Source organism: Pelodiscus sinensis, chromosome 10, assembly GCF_049634645.1.
Source record: "Pelodiscus sinensis isolate JC-2024 chromosome 10, ASM4963464v1, whole genome shotgun sequence".
NCBI classification, from domain to species: Eukaryota; Metazoa; Chordata; order Testudines; family Trionychidae; genus Pelodiscus; species Pelodiscus sinensis.
In genome coordinates, this window is record NC_134720.1 from 21,507,417 (window position 1) to 21,528,989 (window position 21,573).

Sequence of the window (21,573 nt, forward strand, 5' to 3'; positions counted from 1 at the left end):
GCCATTGCTTCTTGTCCAGTCATCAGAGATTAATAATAATAATTTTTCTTCCTCCTCCTTATAATACCCTTTTAGGTCCTTGAAAACTGTTATCATGATCCTTCGCAGTCTTTGCTTTTCTAAACTAAACAAGCCCAAATCTTTCAGCCTTCCCCCATAGATGATGTTTTCTAGACCTTTAATCATTTTTTGTTGTTCTTCTCTGGTCTTCCAATTTCTCCACATCTTTCTTGAAATTTGGTGCCCAGAACTGGACACAATATTCCAATTGACAGGCCCGGCTCTCGGGCAAGGTGAGCGAGGTGGTTGTCTTGGGCCCCAGGCTGCCATGCTCCTGGCCCCACCCACCTGGCCGCTCACTCAGGACCCTGCGCTGCCCTGCTCCCAACCCTGCCCACCCAGCTCAGCCACGCTGCCGTGGGCCCCGCACAGTGTTTGGCTGGGCCTGCCAATTGAGGCCTAATCAGTGCGGCGTAGAATGAAAGAATGACTTCTCGTGTCTTGCTCACAACACTCCTGTTAATACATCCCAGAATCATGTTGGTTTTTTTTTTTAACAGTGTCACACTGACTCTTGTTTAGCTGGTGGTCCTATGACCCCTAGATTCTCTCTTTGAAAACTACATCTTGCCCTTACAGAGGAATTGAGTTGTCAATAATATAACGAAAAGTATGTTTTATTATTTTATGAGCAAGAGGAACTCTCATGTACAATTTAGCTTTGCTTGTATGTATGGATCTTTGCTTCTTCAAGCGCTACAAAGTGTGTAAGAGGTGTCATGTAAAATTTATTGTGCTTGGTTGAAACATTTTGCTTTACTTTTGGGTTCTATTGATTGATTTATATTAGCATTTCTAACATTGTAATAATACAGTTAACTAAAAAAGCAAAAAAGACAGCTTGAAAAAGCTACAATTATTACTATTATGTCTTACAAACTTGAGGAATGTTGTAGCATTATATTCAGAGTATGAATCTGCATATATTGTCATATTTTACTGTTAAACTTTTAAAGACTATTTTTGAGGAATGTTGTAGCATTATATTCAGAGTATGAATCTGCATATATTGTCATATTTTACTGTTAAACTTTTAAAGACTATTTTTAAATAAGGATATTCTAAATGTATGTTATCTAGATTACTCAGAATTCAAGTTTAGCTGAATGAAAAGTTAAAATGTAAAGTAAGGGTGATCTCAGTAGCAGGCTTACAGGATTTGATCTATAATAAGTACAGTGTTCTAAAATTGGTACGGTGAAGTAAAAGGCATATCTTTTATCACATTGTGGAATTTTAAGTCCTTGATTTAGAATAAACATTTAGTAGATGTATGCAACTAAGGAGCAGGGAGGCTGACGATAAAATCTTTAAATATCAAAAAAGTCTTTAAAATTGTAAAACTGCATTTCAGTTTGTGTTCTGATCAACAAAGTTTTGTGTGGTTAGTGTTCTTCCGCTGCTGGAAAACAAAAAATAATCTCTCTAATGCACCCATGCAAAATTCTACTTGCTGATTTGCCATAGGTGTATAAAATATTAGATGTGTTTCTTGCATCAGTAAGGATGAATGAGTTTGTGAGGCTGGTAGTTTTCATCCTGATTTTGCATGGCTGTTGCAATGTATCCTTGAGCTGTGGTGGTTTTTTTTTTTTTTTTTTTTTTTGTCTTCCAATGAGGAAGATTTAAAATAAGACTTCAGTAAAATATACAGGCTTTTCAGTGAAACCAGTCAAGCTTTCAGCCAGTGATAAAAGAGCCTGTATTTCTATAGAAGAAATGCTTCAAATGACCATTTTTAAAAAATCAGCAACTCAGTGCACAAAAGCACCCCTATAAAAAGTAAATCAGTGAAACCAGGTTTTCAGAAGGACTCAAGATCAGGTCTTCAGGTTGTCATTACTCATCACTACCCATAACTAGGGCAAGATTTTCAAAATGCTCAGTGCCTAATAATTTCCATTGTGACACACATGGCTGGACTTTCAAAAATTCACTTATCCTAGCACTTAAGTAAGTATTGTCTTGAAAAAAAAATTAGCTTATGGTGAGAGAGAGAAAAAATCACAAAGGGAACAGATTCTTAATGTAAGCCTAACAGTGAAAAATACTAATTTAAAAAATGGTCTGAGATTAATATTTTTGTTAGATTATACCTGTACTTTAAAAGGCTACAGTGGCACAGCAGCAGAGAAGCAGCCGTGACATTGTGGTGCTTCCATGTTGACTGGGGTGGGCAAAATACAGCACATGGACCAGATTTAGCCTGCCAAACTGCCAGATCTGTCCTACAGACCAGCAGTAGCCTTGCGCAGGCTCCCTGCCTGTCTCACCTCTGCACGCCACGTGCTTCTGAGCCATGCACCAGAAACCAGCCAATGAGAGCTTCTTGAACCATGCTTGTGATGCAGACAGCAGCGGAGAGCCCCTTCCCCAAGCACACTTGGTACAGACACGCGCATTACCCCCACAGCCACCAGTTTTGAGCAGCATGTGGCAGGCAGGGAATATACCTAAGGGTCCTGCTGGCCAGGAGGTGCCTAAAGCAGGGGGTTTCAAACACTTGGTCACGGCTTGTAAGGGCAAACCACTACCTGGCCACTAGATGCCTTGTTTACTTGTGCCTCCACAGGTACAGGTGATTGCAGCTCCCATTGGCCACTTGGTCTGCTAAGGAATATCGAGGCATGCCAATTGGAAGTACAAGTGTTTCCAAACCATAGCTATTCAAAAAATATGAATCAGGACACAAAAAAATCAACTTTGCTTAGAATTATGACATTTTGGGAGTTTTTTAAAAAGAACAATTTGGAAATAATTTTTTCTGCTGTTTTCTGAGTTTGTGTAAATGTAGTTCCACATTTTCAAGTTTTTTCTCTAGAATGGTTCATGGGGACTAAAAACTTACTGGTTTGTTTGTTTGTTTGTAAATCAAGCTGAAATTCTCTCACCTAACCATGTGGAGCTGGGGCTTTTAGAAAAAACATCAAATATCATGAGACTCAAAATAAAATAATCAGGTTTGGCAACACTGATTTTTATAGACTTTTACCAGGACTAAATTTATATATTTATGTACCATACTGGTAAGTGAACTTCATATGTGTTCCAAACAAACTGGCTTCTGGGGCTTTGAGCAGTAAAACTTCTCTTCCACTTCTTCATCACCAAATGCTGTTAATCAACCAAATTTAACAAAAATGTATTTTTAAACTAAATAATAGATAACATTTCTCTGTCAGATCTGCAGAGGAGATTAGACTTTTAAGTTCTGCCATTTCCATTAACTTTCGTTTGCAGATTGGTCAAATGAGGGGAAGGATGTACTTTCACAGTGGGGGGGAGGGGGGGAGTACCAATACATTTTCCATGATGAAAAATCCTGGTGGGTTGTTAGTCTAGTATCTGATCAGTCTAATCTTCTAATAATCTTTTGAACAAGGTAGAGTTGGACAGGAATTAGCAAGATAACAGAAGGCCATTTCCATCTGATAATAAGCAATAGCTGTCTGACAATGTGAATTCACTTGCTACTGAGCATTAACAATAATTTCAATGAATTAAATTTCCATATATGTATATGTCAGATGTGTTCCTGGAGGCAGACCTCTCTTTTTTTTTTTTTTTTTTTTTTTTTTTAACTACTATACTTAGTGATCATTATGTGATTAACTTCTGTGATGAACTTAAAACAAGCTCATTAGTAAGAGCTAGCCCCAGGGCTGCCAGCAGGATTTCTAGTTATTGTAATGACTTAAGGACTTCAGAAACTAACAGAGATCAGGCATGTTTAGAAAAAGAGACATATAGTTTTCAAAATTGATGAGAGCTACCCCTACCCACTCCCTACAATGCTCTTATTCACTGATAGTTTTAGTATTTTAAGATGTCTAATGCTAATGAAATTCATATTGTCATACCCAAAAAGAGGAAAAAATGGGTCATTATGATTTTGTTGTAAAGGATAAATAATTTCTGAAGTTATGGCTAGTATGGAAGGCACTAGTGAAAAACATTTGGGTGCAATCTGTTCTACCTCTTAAACAGCATTGAATCTAGAGCAAATAGAGGCTTGGGAAGGTGAGGGAAAAGGATTGTTGTTTGGCAAAAGGTATGAAAGAAATGAGTGATGTTTTAAATACAGAAAAACTTTTGCAAACAGGTAATCTTTGACTGTACCATTAAGTAAGTTGCAGTAGTTCACTAGATTTCACATTCCGGTAAGAAGTTCTGAAAAGATGATCTATACAGCCCTAAAAGTAGATAATTGTAATTTACTGGTAGCAGCAATAAACATTGATTATGAAATCTAGTATGATAATCGCTTACTTGGATAGCAAGTATTAAATACCTTAGGGAATGTGTCAGTGTTTTGCTTCAGTTTCTCTCATTCCCTTTTTGATTACTTTCCTCCTTTATATATGTGTTGGGGTAAAGAGGTAGGCGAGTATTTGAATTAAGTAAGATGAAACAGTTTATCATCACTGTTAGACATGGGATATTTAAGGATGAAGTATGGTCTAATGCAGTGGTTTTCAACCTGGGTTGTGGAATGTCACTCAGGCAGTGGGTCTCATTGCTGCAGGGTGATCAGTGAGTGTGTTAAGGCAAGCTTCCTGTCCATCATGGCATGGCAGACTGCATTGTGCTCAGTAGTCAGCAGCAGGCTTGGCTCCTGTGGGGGGGAAGAATACATAGGGATCTGCTCACTGCCCCTGCCCTTAGCACTGGCTCTGCACTCCCATTGGCTGGGACCTGCTGCTGGCTGTTTTCCATGGCACCGCATGGTCTGCGGTGCCAAGATAGGGAAGGAATTCTGCCTTAGCACCCCTACTGCATTGCTGACTGGGAGCCGCTTGAGGTAAGTCCCACGTGCCCCCGCTCTGAACCACTTCCCAAAGCCTGAGTCCCCTCCTACAGCCCAAAGCTCAGCCCCCATCCTCAGCCCCACCCCAGAGCCCACACTTTAGTCAAATTATTTTGGGTCAAGGGCATCAACAATTTTCTTCAACTGTAACATGAGAAAAAAAGCTTGAAAACCAGTGATCTAGTGAGTAGAACAGCTGATTATATGTCAAGACTTTTTCATTGTTGCCAACTCTCATGATTTTTCATGAGTCTCACAATAACTGGTCTCTTTCAAAAAGCCTCAGCTCCAAGAGTTGTGGTGTTATGCAGGAATCTCAGTGAAGCTAATGCTTAAGTACAAATTCAGGATTTGTCTCATTATCCATTATATAGTGTAAGTTATGTGTACAATTCCACCTTCATGATGATGATACATCTGCATAAATCTAATTTAAACTGAGCAAAGCAAGGATATTTAGGGTTGAGGCTTCCATGCCATCTTTTACTCACTTTTACTATTGCAGTAAACTTGATATGTAAGATCATCCTAGGTTTAAAGAGTGAATTGAGGACATAGTGGCAGTGTTAACTCTAAAACAGTGGGGTGGGCAATAATTTTTTTATAGGGGGCCACTCCAAGAATTTGGTAAGTGGTGAAAGGCCACATTCTTCCATGATATTAATGGGGTGGAGGGTGGGTGCAGAAGGCAGCTTGGGGTAAGGAATTGGGATACAGGGAGGGAGTTTGGGTGAAGGAAGTGAATGTGATCTGGGGCAAGGGTCTTGGGTCAAGGGGGTGTAGGGTCTGAGAGGGTGCAGAAGCAGATTCTGACCTGAAAGAGGGGTGTAGGGATTGGTGCAGGGCCTGGGAGGGGGTTGTAACTTGGGGTAGGGGTGCAGAAGGGAGTGCAGGGGTTTGGGTTGTGACCTGGGGCAAGGGATTTAGGTGCAGGAGCAGGAGTGCGAAGGGTTTGGGTTACACAGGATACAGGTGCAGGAGGAAGAACAGAGGGTTGGAAAGAGGGAGGAGCTGGGGTGTCAAAGGCAGGCTCTGGCCAGGAGGCACTTTCCTCACTGTGGGATGAATGAGTGGAGGCAAAGAGACTTCCTGAAACCTGGCACACTCGACACTCTCTAAATGAATGAACGCAGTGTAAGTTGGGGAGGGGAAGTATACTATCATAGCCATTCACAAGAGCAAAGACGAGAACTGTGGGCTGATGGTCAATGGGATTAGAGGATTTCTTAGTGGGAAAAGGAGAGCTCTACTTGTTTGAAGAGACAAGGAAGCACTTGAGTAACCATACTTATAGGTGGAGGACTCTGTCCTGGGAAAGGCTTGGCAATCATGGTTAATTATCTGGACATGAGCTCCCAATATGATGATATGACCCAAAAAGGCTAATGTGATTTTGGATGTATAAAAGAACAGCAAGTAGAAGTAGGGATGTTATGTTACCTTATTTGGCTGAGGCACAACTGCTTCTGGAATACTGTGTCCAGTTCTGGTGATCTCTGATAACCTGGTATATACAAAGCCAGAAGTGGAATAATGTAGATGTTTCATTTTGCCATTTTATTCTTTTCACCTTTTGTAAATCTTCACCTGATAAAATGACAATAACTATTTGTTGTAAGAAAAAGAAACAAATATAAAGACAGTTTAAAAATTGATTGTTAAAGTTGTAGATAACAATAAATTACCTTATTTTGCATTTTAAAAGGCAAAGAAGTTCAGCTTCTTACTGAATTTGCACTTTCATTTTCCTTCTCTGGACTCTTACTGACTGAGGTTAATTACCACACCTACAGAGTAGTTTGGACTTTTACCAAGGCAAAGGTCTATGATAAAATCAAGAGTTGGCAGATCCTTTAACATACTCCATTTTTTTTCAAACATTGTTTGGGGACAAGTTATTTGGAATCATTCTGTACAAGATTGACAGTTGATTTGATTTTTTTAACATATATCTGAACAATAATTTTTCGGTGCTGTTTAGCTGTCAACTAATACAGGTATGCTAATTCATTTATCTTCATATAGCAGAAATCCCTGAGACAACACTTTGGGCCATAATCACTTTGCTATTTGCATTGGCTTCTGTTCAGCAACGCAGGAGGTTATGGGCACAAATTTGGTAGAAAATCTCTTGCGCTGGAAGTTGAAGGTACTGCAAAGAGCAACTGTAGCTCAAAAAGTGGTCAGCAAGGGAACTAGTTAATTACCATAATGGTTTCTACCTGCTGATTTTTTTTTATTTTATTTTTTTTAACCTGGATAGGAACTATACCCCACTCCTGAACAAGAGACTTCATTGACTTAGAAAAGGTTAATTTACCCTTTCTGCACCTTCCTCAGTCCCTCTATCTTATCTGATATAAATATTTTCAGATCATTTATGGTATCGTAACCTCATAACGTCACACATTCAAAGTTTTAAAGAGGCCTGTAAATAGTTCCTGATTTTTTTTGAAATTGCTTTTAAGACCTGTATAAATTCAGGAGCTTTTTTTTAACTACTACTCACCCACACCAAATTCCTATTAACATTAGCAGGGTGAGAGACACTGTTTAGAGCAATAATAGTTTTAGGTAGTGGGAAGAAGCCATTTGGATTTGTTTGGTTCCTTTTAGCTATTTAAAACATTTATTGCAATGATGTGATATATGCATTTTGTATCAATAAAAACATAAAACAATTCAGAGCACTTCGCTGTGTCAAAGATTTCATTAAGTAAAATGCAAAGTTCAGACTTCTCAGAATTGTCTACTGAGAAGAAGTTGCTCCAGATAAAGGGCCATATTGTCCCATTTTGCAGGAAACCTCTAAAGGTTTGTAAAATCAACTTAGCAGAGTAAATTGTGCTGTATGATGCCAAGGAACCAGGGAAAATTCATGTTTTGTACAGAAAATTAATCTGACTATAAAATACCTTGTTCTGAGCAAAAAGTACCTGCCTCTTGTGCAGTATGATAGAAGAATCCTGTGCGCTGTTACTGACTAGCTTAGTGTCAGTTCTTATACAAGGACCTGGGAATTACAGTAGTTAAGTGCAAAGAGTGATTTTTTTTCAGAGGCTTATGATAACTCAGCTAAATCTGGATGGACTTTCATGGGGATAGCACTGGGCACATCTGACTCCTGAGTGACTCTACAGCCAAGCTCCAAAGCATAGAGGTAATAGAGCTTCTCAGTGAAACAGTTACATTGTTTTTCCAAAGTAAGAAAATATATGTATTTTCCTCTAAATCTATTCTCAGAGGGTGCATCTACACTGTGGTGTTAGCTCGAAATAAGCTATTCATTATTTCAAGCTTACTTCGAGAGAGTCTACACAGTGCCAAATTTTGAAATAGACTGTTATTCTGACAAGTTCCTTAATCCTCACAGAATGAGGTTTACTGGGACGTCAGACGAACACACCCATTATTTTGATTACATTTTGAAATAACGGGTATGCTGTCAAGATGCGGAAAATGTTATTTCCGGATACCAGAAATATCCTGAAATAGCGCCGCAGTGTAGACAGCTAAACCACTTATGCTAAAACCTTTAAAAATTCAGCCTAAGACAGACAACCAACATGAAAAATTTCAGCCAAAATGGTTAAATATTGACAAATTTATAAGCAGTTGAAAACAGAGTCTTATTATGCAGAGTGTTTAGACAATCTTAACTATAATCACTACAAGCTCTGCCTGCAATAGTATTTCTGAAATGTTATCTAGTGTTGGCCCTGCTGCAGTATACAGCCTGTTTATAGCAGTGTTTCCTTACTGAAGCTGAAAACAACAATACAAAGCATGTGTGTGCTGAGATCCTCTTGAATGATGTATGCTAAGGAAACTGTGCAAACTGATACACCTGATGAATTTGCATAGCTGTTTTATGTACTTAGCAGGCAAAGGAGACTTGAGGCATTTTGGATAAGTGAAAAGCTAGCTTTTTAAAAGGGTTGTTTGCCTGTTTGTATAAATTGGCCTGATTCTGGTGTAACAATCATTAATTACTGGAATCTCTCTAAGGTAAAATTCAAGTAGAGCTGCCTCCAGTTATACAATGTATGTGAGATAAGAAATCAGGTCCCTAAACTGTGATCTCTAATTTAGAAAGGTCATTGTTTGACTTTACTGTACTAATCCCTGACCCACCCATGTTTACTTTTAAAGGTGACTTGAGTAAAATGGAAAATGTTGATCATATTATACATCTCAAAATTGCTGTGCTGAAGAATGAATAACTGTTGTATGTGGATTTCAGTCACTCATGCAGCTTAAGAAATACGTTTTGTTGATAGAAACAACATTTGTCATGAATCATTTTAATTAATTTGGCTAATCTGCCTCCAATAGAAACCAATATATAATGCTTAGGAAGAAGGAGAAACACACGAACCCTCCCACTCTCAATGTATCTGTCTGCTTTCATAATGCTGTGCATGCAACAGATGGGAAAATTCCATGTTTGTTTAATTTGTATCTTAAAGCCTCATATTTGATCAGCTGTTATGGCATTGCTTTTTAATTGCACTGAATATCTTCTTATACTACATGAAAGACTATAAATACTTAGCTTGTCAGTTTGTACTTGCGTATTATTTGTGTCTCTTCATCTCCTTTTCTATCAAAATGCCCCCAATGTTTGTGTCTTACATACATATCTCAAACAGGGATATAAAAATGAATTAAAATTTAACTGTGTAACATATAAACAAATCCGTGGGTTACATGGTTAGGGCTGTCAGCTCCCAGCCCTTTGGGGTTGCCAAAGCTGCTGGTTCCTGGCTCTGCAAAGGTATTGCCAGGGCTGATAGCCCCATGAGGCTGCTAGCTGTAGACTTCCAGCCCCACACTTTGCTGGCCCAGCGGGGCTGCCAGGGCTGCTGGCTGCCATCAGCCCCATGCAGAGTTTAACTGTTAATTGTAACTGATAAGCATGAGCTTATTGGTTAACCAGTGAAATTCTTATATCCCTAATCTTAACACATATCTAGTATCCTTTACTGACTTTTTCGGTTGTCTTAATATTAGCGAATCAAATTTGGATGCACTCTTCCAAGGACAAGGATCCCATTGAATAATATTTTGTTACATATTTATTTTGTGTGTGGTTTACTCTCTTTTTAAATGTATCCAAGCATCCTACTTGTTCTTTAAAGTGCAGCTGCATTATGGACAGACACATTGTCCGAGGACTCCTACGTTCAGTGCTAACATCCCATTAGGCTACATGTTATGAAAGCTCAAGGAATCCTTTATTATGTGAATTATTTCCAATGTAAATGACATCTGCCAATATGATGCCCAGTTCCCCCAGTGTTAAAATCCATGTGAAATTTCTCCAGTCTTCAACAATTTATATTAACCGAGACTATTGTGTGTTATCAGCAGTGTTCATAAACTAACAGGCTACTTTTGTCCTTCATTTGTGTCAAGCTGAAAATTTCAACACTAAAAAACTGAACTTCGCCATTTATAGATTCCTATTGTTGGGTATGGACCTCCAGTGACTCTTCTGCTGTCATTCATCATTCTGCATGGTGAAAGGATTGACTTGGCTAACCTAAATCCTCCTTTCCTCTTGAGTATCATGGCAAGACATGAATAGTTCCAGTCAAGGTACCTGTGGCTGTAATCTCTTTGGAGCAGGGGCCTTGTCTAATCTTTCAGTGATGGTTCTGCTGCTAGCACACTGTTGTCTCTGAGTAATAACATTGTAAGAATTCAGTAAGTTTCTTACTGACTTGTTCTTCTGCTTAACTTGTTTTGTAGTTCCCATGGATTTTTACTATATTAATTAGCATTTCCCCAATTGCTGCTGCAATCTAATATCATATCCTTTTCTAGTCTCATGTCTAAAGAGAATAATTAGTGTCAGTCATCCTTGCAAAATTCCTTTTAGCTGTTTAGTAGTGTTATGTTTACACTCATGTCATAAATTATGGTGGAATAGATAACTACTACAGGCAGTCCCCGACCAGGCGGTGGCTTTGCTCTGGTGTCCCTGGTCTGATGGGGGGAGTCCAGCAGCTTTGCTGGACCCCCCCAGCAGACCAGGGGGACAGGAGAAAAGCTGCGGAGCACGCCTGCAGCAGGACAGCCTGGGCGCGCTTGGGCTGTCCCGCTGCGGGCGTGCTCCGCGGCTTTGCTCCTGTCCCCCTGGTCTGCTGGGGGGGGGGTGCAGCTAGTGCCCCCCCCCCCCAGCAGACGAGGCTTTTCTTGCCTACCCCTGGGGTAGAGCAGCTGGGGGACCAACGCGGCAGCACCCCAGCTGCTCTGCCCCAGGCGTCCTGATTCAGCCACTGCTGGTCAGTTTCAGCAGCGGCTGAATCAGGGCGCCTGGGGCAGAGCAGCTGGGGTGCTGCTGGGTTACTCCAGTAGAGCCGAGGAGCCGCGCTGCTGGAGCAACCCAGCAGCACCCCAGCTGCTCTGCCCCAGGCGTCCCCAAGTCAGCTGCTGCTGAAACTGATCAGCGGCTGACTACAGGAAGCCCCAGGCAGAGTTGCTCTGCCCCAGGCTTCCTGGAATCAGCCGCTGATCAGTTTCAGCAGCAGCTGACTTGGTGATGCCAGGGTTTCTTGTGTTGAATCTGTATGTAAGTCAGAACTGGCATCCAGATTCAGCCACGGTTGAAACTGATCAGTTTCAGCAGCGGCTGACGCCAGTTCCGACTTACATACAGATTCAACTTAAGAACAAACCTACAGTCCCTATCTTGTACGTAACCCGGGGACGGCCTGTACTTTCTCTTTCAAATGTAACCTCAGGATTCCTCTGCAAAGTGGTTGGAGGTTTGAGGATTTTAGCTTCTTTATGATGTGCATAGTACTCCTGAGGGAATTCTGTGCCCAAAAAATTAAAAATTCTGCTAATTTTATTAGTCAAAATAAAACAACATCATCATGCTAGTTTCAATTATTTTGGTAATTTGTTTCAAAATACCTGTCAGCAAGTATGTCTGTAACACACACACTCTCACACATTCTCCCAGGAGTAGAGAGATTAAAAAACTGATTCTTGGCCAATGGGGGCTGCAGAGCTGGTGCATGGTACAGGGGCAGCATGTGAAGCCTTGCGGCTACTCATGTACCTAGGGGCTAGACATGCCTACTGCTTCTGGGAACTATATGGAGCCAGGGTGGGCAGGGGAACCTACTTAAGCCCCTCTGTGCTGCCATCCAGACTTTGGCCCTGTCCGTGGTGCTGACCAGAGCCTCCTGGGGTCCTTTTCAACCTGACATTTTCCAGTTGAAAACTGGATGTGTGGCAACACTAGTACCAAGGTTTTCCTGCACACTACCATCCCTTCCTTCAGGGCACGCTGGGAACTGTAGCTTCCAGGAGCACTCTTAGCTCCCTCCCTCTCCCCCAACAGTGTCTTCTATGTGTGACCTGGGCTCTGCCTATTCCAGCAGCCCCCAGGTGGCGGACAGAAGCTCTGCACCCCATATCTATGGGGGAAAGGAAATTCTACATGCACAACATAAATTTCTGCAAAATTCTTCATTGCACAGTGGTTCAGAATTCCCACAGGAGTAATGCAGATGTCAGGAAGTCGCCCTTGGGCCACGGCACCATGAGACAAGGCCTGCCCTTTGGGTCTGACTCCTCTATTATTCTAGCCCCACTCATGGAATTCCCACCTTGCCCTGGGCAACCAGTGGCCCTGCCTTGGGTCAACTCCCGTGTGGGCGTCACAACAACCCTTCACCCTTGACCCCTCCGGGTCAATACCCAGGGTCCACAGTTCAGCCTCACTATGTTAGTAAAGTCTAAGTAACCCCATAAGTTCAAGTCTCAGTTGTCCCAGCCCTATCACTGGGAGGGGAGGGGTTTTCACTATCCATCCCCAGGTGGGGGTAGGGGGACCCAGGCCCACCCACACTCTCGGGTCCTGGCCCAGGGCCCTAAAGGGAGGGCAATCGCCTCCATCTGGTTGACGGGGGTCACGATAACGAAACCCGTCAACCTCTCAGGTTTTTGCCACCCTGCCCTGGGCCACTTCCTACCCGCGCTACATTTTCCCATTCAGTCCCTTCCACTGGCAACCCCCTCCTCACCTCGTCAGCCCGCCAGCCCTGTGGCAATCTCTGAGGAAGGGGTGCATTGATCCCGAGTACTCTCCTTGATGGAGGCTCCTCTGGGTCTTTGGGCTCGGGTTCTACCGGCAGGGCAGAAGCTGAACCGCCTCTTGCTCTGACTCTGCCCGGAGGCACCTCTCTCCTCAGCGGAGCACTGCTTCTTTCCCTGCAGCTGCCCCCTTCACCTCCCAAACTGCCAGCGTTTAAAGCTCCTGGTGCCTGGATGGAGCATGTGCAGCAGCACCTGGGGGGAGGAGCCAACTCGCACCACCCCATGCAGGCATCCGTGGCATGGGGATGTACCACCACCTCACTGGCTGGCCCGGCTTGTGCCCCGCCAGCATTCGTGGTGCGGTAGTGAAGCACCACTTTGCCGGCCATCTCGCACCGTGCCGCGCCAGTTTTTCTGATTATCTGATTTTTTTTTTAATTTATGGTAAGAACACAAATAATTCCAGGCTTCTCTGGTTATCCTGTAGGGCCTCCTGTGAGCTCTCAGGGATCTGTATTGTTACAGAGGCAGCAGAAGTTTGTTTTGAATGGGGAAGCAGAGTTGCATAGAGAAACCTGAACATCCCAAGAACCATAATAATCCTGGCAGGCAGGAAGTTGGAGTGAAGGCTCTGGAGATTATGGGACAGTCAGGGTGTCAAGGATAGAAATGGAAGGATGCTCTGTGTGAGAAGCACATTGAACTACTGAGACTCAGCCCAGTCATTATGGCTCCTACCTGCTTCCCAGCACTGCATCAGACATTCCAGCCTCTGTGGATCCTGCTCTTGTCTTTCTCCTTAGCAGATGTGGAGCCCCACTGCACCTGAGTGTATGAAGCAGCTGAGTAAAGAATGATGGATGAGGGTGAAAACAGAGAGCAGCTCCCACTGTATTTCCACTGTGGGAGCAGTAACCCTTGTGGCTACCCCAGTTCCACTGCTCCTGTACGTTAGCTTTGACCCTTTACGTTAAGGGTTCCAGTGCTGAATCTTTCACAAATACTTAATTGAAGTTAAGTAGACATTAACAAAAGCAAAACAGAGTTCTAAACATTAAACAAAATCTCTTCTTCTATTGATTGCTCAACTTTTACTTCCTTGGCACATGTGGTCATTTCACTAACTCTCCTGTTATCAGAGGTTGTCTACACTGCAAAAAAAACCCACCACATCAAGTCTCAGAGCCTGGGTCAGCTGACTGGGTTCATGCTGCAGAGCTAGAAATACCAGTATGGGTGTTTGGAATCAGGTTCTGAAACCAGACTCCAGACAAAGTCCAAACTGAGCCCAAATATCTACACTTACTTTTAGCTCCTTACCATAAGCTTGAGTCAATTAACCGGGACTCTGAGTCTTAATGCTACAGACTTTTTTAGGAGGTTTTTTTTCCACATACGTGTATCTATAGTCTTCCGGGCTATATAGGAGCTAAGCTTTGCCATACAACATTCTTGAAACAAAAATCCTCATTTGTATACTATGTAAAAGCAAAATGGCACAACTTCCCCCCCTCCCCTTTTTATTTCTTTTTGGGTCCCATTGCAACACAATTTATTTGAATAGACCTAGTGTTCTTATTGGACAGTGCCTAGTACCAATCTTCATCAGGATGAAAACCTGGCTCCACTGAAGAAAATGGCAAATCTCTGATTTTAAATGGTGCCAGAATTTCACCCTAGAGCTTTAATACATGTGTTGAATACAGTACTAACAATCTGTATGGCTCCCCACTGCACAAGCTATACTCAAGATTAGTGTGAAATCCCTCTGAAAACTGGCCTTGTAATGATCTCATTGCTGGCTAGAAACTACCTTTTTTTAGGAAAGCATAAAATCTTTAGTTGACTCAGATCTCAGCTTAATAAAGAATAAGTAAACTGAAACATTGGATATCAAAGGTTAAAGTACAATACTGTAGTAAACAACACAGCAGTTGCGGTCTCAAAGCCTCAAAATATAGAGACAGAAGCCTCTCTGTGCATTTTTTGTAAATACCAGTAGCATAAAATGTTCAATACTTAATGTAGAAGCTGTAGTTTTTCTGAACAACATTCATTTGGAGCATTGTTAGCCTGCCTCCGATTTGTAACAGGAAGGATACAAAGCTATAATGAGGATGACTGGATATTTGCACTTGGCTTAGGAGAGGTGTGTCTTTAGCAACAGACAAAAAGAACACTCACAAAAGAAAATGGGCTCTGCAGGCAGCATTTGTCATGTCCATTATAGTTAGAAAGGCAGCTGCTGCTTTACAAGCAGGCAGATGAATTTGAAACACGGGGTAGGGCAGAGCTGGAAAAAGCAAATCGCCAATTGCCTGCAGGGAGAGGAGAAACTATGGGCTCTCTTGCCAACTCACAGCTCTTCTTTTATTATTATTATTTATTATTTATTTTGGCAGATCCAGTGGTGGGTGGAAAAATGAACATGAAATGCTGTTTGGTGGTCTTACTGTTTTCAGAGCTGTCACTCAGCCAAGTACACGCCAGGATTATCAGGGAGGCACCAAATAGCTCTCTCAACCATATGGGGATAGCTCCAGAAACTCTCCACTGATGGTGTCTTCCCCTGTGCACTCAAGCCACACCCTGGGTGCATGATACAAGCAGTAGAGCTTCGGCCAGGCCTGGTGCCTAATGAGTAGAGGGCCTGGATTTGGCAGAAAGGTACATGCTTCCTGGCACTGGCACTAGGGCTGGTGCAAGGACAGATAGGAAGCAATATGTGCTTTCACAACTATTCCAAGGCTTCAGAGGCTTATTCAGTCCCTGGCACAAGATACAGGAACACAGGCAGAGCATCCCTAACTTGTACTCCAGTTGCAACATATATCGTCCCTACCAGGGGTGTGGAATCACCCTGGCCATGCCTCTTCTCACCTCTTTTTCTTCTTTGTCATGGTGGAGGTATTTGTCGGGGCCTTTACACCTGCCCTTCAGCCCCTTTGTATCAGTTTAACTGGTGCAAAGTGGTCATAGGCCAGCTATGAATGAGGCCCAGCATAGACAGAAATGACAAGCCCAGAATGACTATTAATTACTGTGAGGTTAGCAGGAGAAGTGAGCCTTTAGGAAGGGCTTGATTGTGGAGATACATTATCCCAATTGAAGAAGATTTAATTGTTAGCCGCCAGAGCACTAAAGCAACACCACCATCAAACAGACTGCTATCTGTCAATGCAAAGTTCACCCGTCTCAAGATAGAATACACTTGCACGTTTCCAGGCTTAATTTTGAAATCCCAGTGAGATGAGCAGTTTTTTATTAGAACTTGCTATGACTGGGCTCACAAATCCATCTTCTCTTTCCACACAAACAGCTGTGAGCAGACTATGACAAGTTGGACCCCCTACCCCATCCTTCTCTGGAATGCCACCTGAATTGCTGGGATCCCATTGAACCTGCTTGTTCCATCAGCCTGGGATTCCTCACTCTGTTATTACTTCCCTTGTCAAAAATAAGCAAACAGAAAATAACTGAAAATGGCTCCTGTCAGCTGAAGAAGTGGGTTGCGCCCACGAAAGCTCATGATACCATCTACATGTTTTGTTAGTCTTTAAGGTGCTACTAGTGTATTTGTTGGTTTTTTTTTTAAATTTTTCCTGTTACAGACTAACTCGGTTACCCCTCTGAAGCTTTAGAAAATAACCAGTGAGCACTTTGTCCGTTCTTTAGCCAGCACACTTCAAACTCAATTAAAATCACCATCAGCGTCTCAGAGTAATAAGCTGTGGACGTGACCCTGCTCACTGTGTTGCTGTGACTGGTTGGACCCCTCTTTTGGGGGCGCCACCTGATATACTGAGGTCACATTGAACCAGCCTGGACTTCCTCACCCTGTCCTGGCTATGCCAGGCCCTCAAGCATTTTCTAGCCACATCAAGCTACAGATGCAGACTGAAATCAGCTCAATGTGGTGGATTCAGCTTGGGGATTTACCCAGTACTCATGTACACACGTCCTTTGGGTATATATGCAAAATAATATTGCCTTGTGCTGTATAAAGAGATCTGCACAGTGCAAGCCCGTCCTAACCTGCTCTTGAAAGGACTGTCCCAATCACTATTGCTCTTTCATTGGCCATTAAGTTTCCTTGGGCACTTGAATTTTAAAAATTAATCTTTACATTCATCTATATTTTGTATTTATTTTAAGGTTTAGTTTAATGTGAGTGTTACCAGAAACTCTGGTTTCTCTTCAGATTGTGTGAAGCTTCTTCAGGCATCTAACCAGGCTACTCTTCCTCTGCACTTCTGGCTTTTTTAGAGTGAAGGTGTTTTAAATTTTGTATGACATTAGATAAAGTGAAAGCATTCTTAAAGCCTTGTTTTGGCAATATACAACCAGATCCTGCTCGCTTTACTCGGATGTGGTCCTGTGTGAGGATTTAATAATATATAATATCAGTGGCTGCATATACAGGCAGTCCCCGGGTTACATGGATCCGACTTACATCGGATCCCTACTTACAAACGGGGTGAGGCAACCCCGCACTAGCTGCTTCCACCCAGCAGACCAGGGAGATGTGAAGCTAGCGCCCCCTCCACTCCCCCAGCAGACCAGGGAGACGCGGAGTGGCTTTTCTCAGCAGACACCTCAGCTTGAGAATAAAGGACTGAGGGAAGTGAGGTGTGGGAGAATAAAACTGAGCTCTGGAGAAATGTTTGGCTAGAGTTTCCCCTACAATATGTACCAGTTCCGACTTACATACAAATTCAACTTAAGAACAAACCTACAGTCCCTATCTTGTACGTAACCCGGGGACTGCCTGTATATATTAAATCCTCACACAGGACCACATCCAAGTATAGTGAGCAGGATCTGGTTGTATATTGCCAAAACAAGGCTTTAAGAATGCTTTCACTTTATCTAATGTCATACAAAATTTAAAACACCTTCACTCTAAAAGACCCAGACATTTATGCAGAACATACCAGACACATTCTTTATATACAATAGTGATTCCAGACAAATGGTTAAGAAAAATACTCTTATTTACACTCACCAACAGTCAATTGCTAACATAAGCTTGGAGGTAGTGCCTGCATACATTTTTTTGTTTGTTTTTGTATTGCATTCAGAGGCCTTCTTGCACTCGTCATATTACTCAAGCAGTATTGCATCCTTTACTTACTCAAGTAGTCTGAGCTGTAAGATTGCTCATATGACTATATCTGCAGCAAAGACCTGTGAGTTTTTTGGGGTTTTTTTTGCCTTCCAGCACTTCCTGTGAGTGTTCCTTCCTCATTCATTCATCAAAGGTTCTTTCTTTGGTACCGTCAGTGGCTGCATAATTCCATTTACATCAATAACGAAGTTGTATATAGACAACAACAGAAAATGGCCTTGAGTGTCCTGCACTAAAAAAATTAAAATGCCTTTGCATTGGAAGAAACAATATTGAAACAAGCAAACAACCAACCAAAAAAATTCTAGCAGTTTAAATAGATACAGCAACTAGCTTCAGTATAGATACTACAGATGTCTTCACCTAAACTTGGTCAATTTTTATCCTTAATTATTTTTGTTAAATAAAGTGATGGTAAGAATACATATAAAATATATAACACATATATGCATATAATACAGACACATACGTAAGTTAAAATAGACCATAGTCTCAGATGGAGCCATGTCATAATCACTTAACATTTTAACAATTTTTTTACCATTGAGGTGTTACTTGTCTCCATGGATGGGCTAAATCCCATTGTCCAACCTACATAAATGCCCTCTGAATATGATAGATTCCAATACATACTGTAAAAATGTGAAAAATATCTGGGGGGTTTTCAACTGTGTGTTCTGGCTCCTCTTACTCATGATAGGTGCTATAAATGTGAGGAACATTAGCATATTGACAACATCAGGCCAGCATTAGGAAAACGTGATGAATCCGAACACAAGCATAATGAATAAATGAGACAGAACACAACTTGGCCTGGAGAAGTCTGAATAGATTCCAAAATATATTTTACGCCTCCTTCCAATTCCATTATAATGTAAAATGTGAATATCAGGAGTTCTGAAATTCCACCAATTGGGGACAAGGGTGGAGCCTTCTATTTGAGCTGGGCTTTAAGGAATCCTGGTTCTAAATACAAGTAAGGCATTAGGTGGAGCCTGGTGATCCTATATAGACCCATGGGTTATGACTCACAGCAAGAGTGAGTCTTTGGCACTAGTTCCTTTCTTAATTATTGGTGGGGTGGGGCAAACACACCCCACAACAGAGTGCAGCATATCAGGCTTCCATGTCACAAAGGTGGTGTTCTTACAGTGAGATAATTTAACCCTGGATAATTATCTCACTGTAAATTCCTGAGTGGAGAAAAGGCATTTGCAGTGTTTATTGTGAGTTAGCTAAGTGATACGCACCCTGCCCATGGTCGACCTTGTCTTGTTTACTTGTGATAAAACTGAAGTGCCTTGTCTCCACTGCAGCATAGCTAACACATCTGGTATTTCCAAAGTTAAAAAATATATATATTCTTTTTGGCTGAGAAGACAAAGCCTCAGAGGCCTCTCCTTCAGGCATCCCTCCTTCTTAGCGAGAGGAATCTATCTGACCGTTTGCAATAGGCAGATTGCCCATAGAGTTGCTGCTGCTAACCACAATCACATAAAGGTGAGAATAGCTAAGTGGCCATAATCTGGACATACAAACTCATTCATTATTGCTTCTTTAATGAGAAAATAGGATGGGATAGAAATTTAAGTGGTTAAAACAGGCGAAGAACTTATTTTTGTGATTAGGATTTTAGATGGATAGGAATCATTCTCATTCATATATAAAGAGCATTTATTTGGTCAAGAATTCCTAAATGGTAAGAGGTAGGACTACTGAATTTAGTATACATCTTCCTCTTATCATAACTTAAGGCAAGGTAGGGCTCGCTTGTGCCAGGAAAATAGTTTGGGTCTAGAATGGGATTACTTCTCACAATGCTGGTTGTTCCCCTTCATCAGGGACCAAGGGGAAAGTGCAGTTTGCTGTATTTCTTACTCTAGCTTGGGAGTGAAGGGGGCAGACAAACTCGGACCTGCCCCAGATGAGAGACATGCACCCTTCTGCAGGCTATGCCTGCTGGAGCTGTGGAAGCCATGGAGAGGTGCTTCTCACCTCGTCCCAAACTGCTGCAATTAGGGAAGGCTTGGGTAGTCTTTGCTACCCAGTTCAGCCTGCATACTGAACCCCTCATCCCCAGCCCCCCCTTGAGCAATAATTTAAATGAAGAAAAACAAAAATTAAGGAGCCAAGCAACGTCAGGCAAATTTGTATTTTATATAAACCAAATTCTGATTCCTTTACATTCCTTTATATTTATTATTATTTATATTAGAAGATTTACCTGGTATTGCCTGGCTCCTTCAGGGCAGAGGGGGCTAGTGATGTGTATAGGCGGGTGTAGGAGTTGAAGCATGGTTTTGGGGATGTGAGGGGCTCGGGGCAGGAGCCTAGAGATGTCAGGGTTGGGGTTTGAGGTACACATTTGTGAAGTGACTTGCCTAATAACACACAGCAGGTCAGTGGCAGATCTGGACATTGAAGCCAGTGTCCTGTTCATTGAGACATATTGCAGTTGTGAGGAAAGAGTACAGTTAGTGACATTAATCGTTATTTGTGTGCACTTGTAATGGATGTGCAATTGATTATAGCAGTTCTGAATTTGACTATTATGGCAAATCCTGGTCCCACCAAAATGAAAGGAAGATTATTAATAACCTAAATAAAACCTGCATTCAATCCTTAGTACATTGCAGTCTTGATGTACTGGACAAGCTTGAATAAGATACAAATCTTTCATTTTTCTCTTTCTTTAATTAAAATGAAAGATTCATTACTTAGTTGTAGGGACAGCTTGGCCTGTAAGGACTGCTAACAGCTGCATGTAGAGAGCACTACAAGAAGATGGGTGGTCCTAAAGCCTGAATTTCTCTGAAGCAATGGGTCTTGTATATTGCGCAGTTACGGTACAAATATAGCTTTGAATATTGAGAGAAGAGGACAAGACTCTTATGAAAATGTGGCCTTAATAAGAAGGGTCTAAATTATCCATTTTTCTATTAAAATCTGGAATCTGGGTGTGTGGGTGTGGATAGAGGAATTTTCAGAGAGGATCCCTCACAGAGTTTATCACCTGTGAGAATTGTGTTTGGTCTTCCATGGAATTGGCTACAAGGCTCACCCCAATCCATAGAGCTCCCCCTGATTTATGGCAAATCCAATGTACCTGGCAGGAAGCTTGATTGGAGCCAGACTACCCGGAACTCGTCATGTCTGCAGGTATCTCTCAAGTATGATTGCAGGGGGAGGGGAAGATGGAAAATAGCGAAGTCCCAGACTGTACTGTCTTTCCATGGAATAATCAGTGGGCCTGTCCCACAACTACCCAGCCTTCTTTCATTCTTCAGTGTGAACCCTAGACTACACAAAGCATCTTCAGTGGGATCTGGAACAAAAGTGGAATGGTGCTATGGAGGAGGCCAATGCCCACCTTCTTCCATGCAGGAAGGGTAAAGTTAGAATCAGAGGGTGCCCGGATATGGATGGGGATTTTGTCAGATTTAAGATTTTTTTACACAGCCTATCCATCATAATCCCTTTTTTAGGGTTCAACCCTGTGAAGGCTGAGCATGCTGGCTCAAAT

The 21,573-nt window shown here is 42.0% G+C and overlaps 1 protein-coding gene and 1 long non-coding RNA gene across 5 annotated transcripts in view; one reads left to right on the forward strand and one right to left on the reverse strand.

Annotated features, from left to right (window-relative positions):
* PLS1 (plastin 1) overlaps window positions 1–21,573 on the forward strand; it is a 91,265-nt gene that overhangs the window by 16,152 nt on the left and 53,540 nt on the right. The window contains exons 1-2 of one of the 4 annotated variants that reach the window (XM_075937659.1): window positions 6,849–6,864; window positions 7,925–8,027. The exons of 2 other annotated variants lie outside the window; for them this stretch is intronic. The gene's annotated coding sequence lies outside the window, so the exon portion shown is untranslated. Of the gene's footprint in view, window positions 1–6,848; window positions 6,865–7,924; window positions 8,028–21,573 lie in introns of those variants that run through there. One more of the 4 variants, XM_006123988.4, reaches the window with a different exon arrangement.
* The window catches only part of LOC142830766 (uncharacterized), a 74,723-nt gene continuing 57,687 nt past the window's right edge, over window positions 4,538–21,573 (reverse strand). Inside the window, exons 2-4 of the long non-coding RNA XR_012906228.1 lie at window positions 13,661–13,747; window positions 6,308–6,371; window positions 4,538–4,675 (exon numbers count right to left, since the gene is read on the reverse strand). This is a non-coding gene — a long non-coding RNA (uncharacterized LOC142830766). The remainder of the gene's footprint in view (window positions 4,676–6,307; window positions 6,372–13,660; window positions 13,748–21,573) is intronic.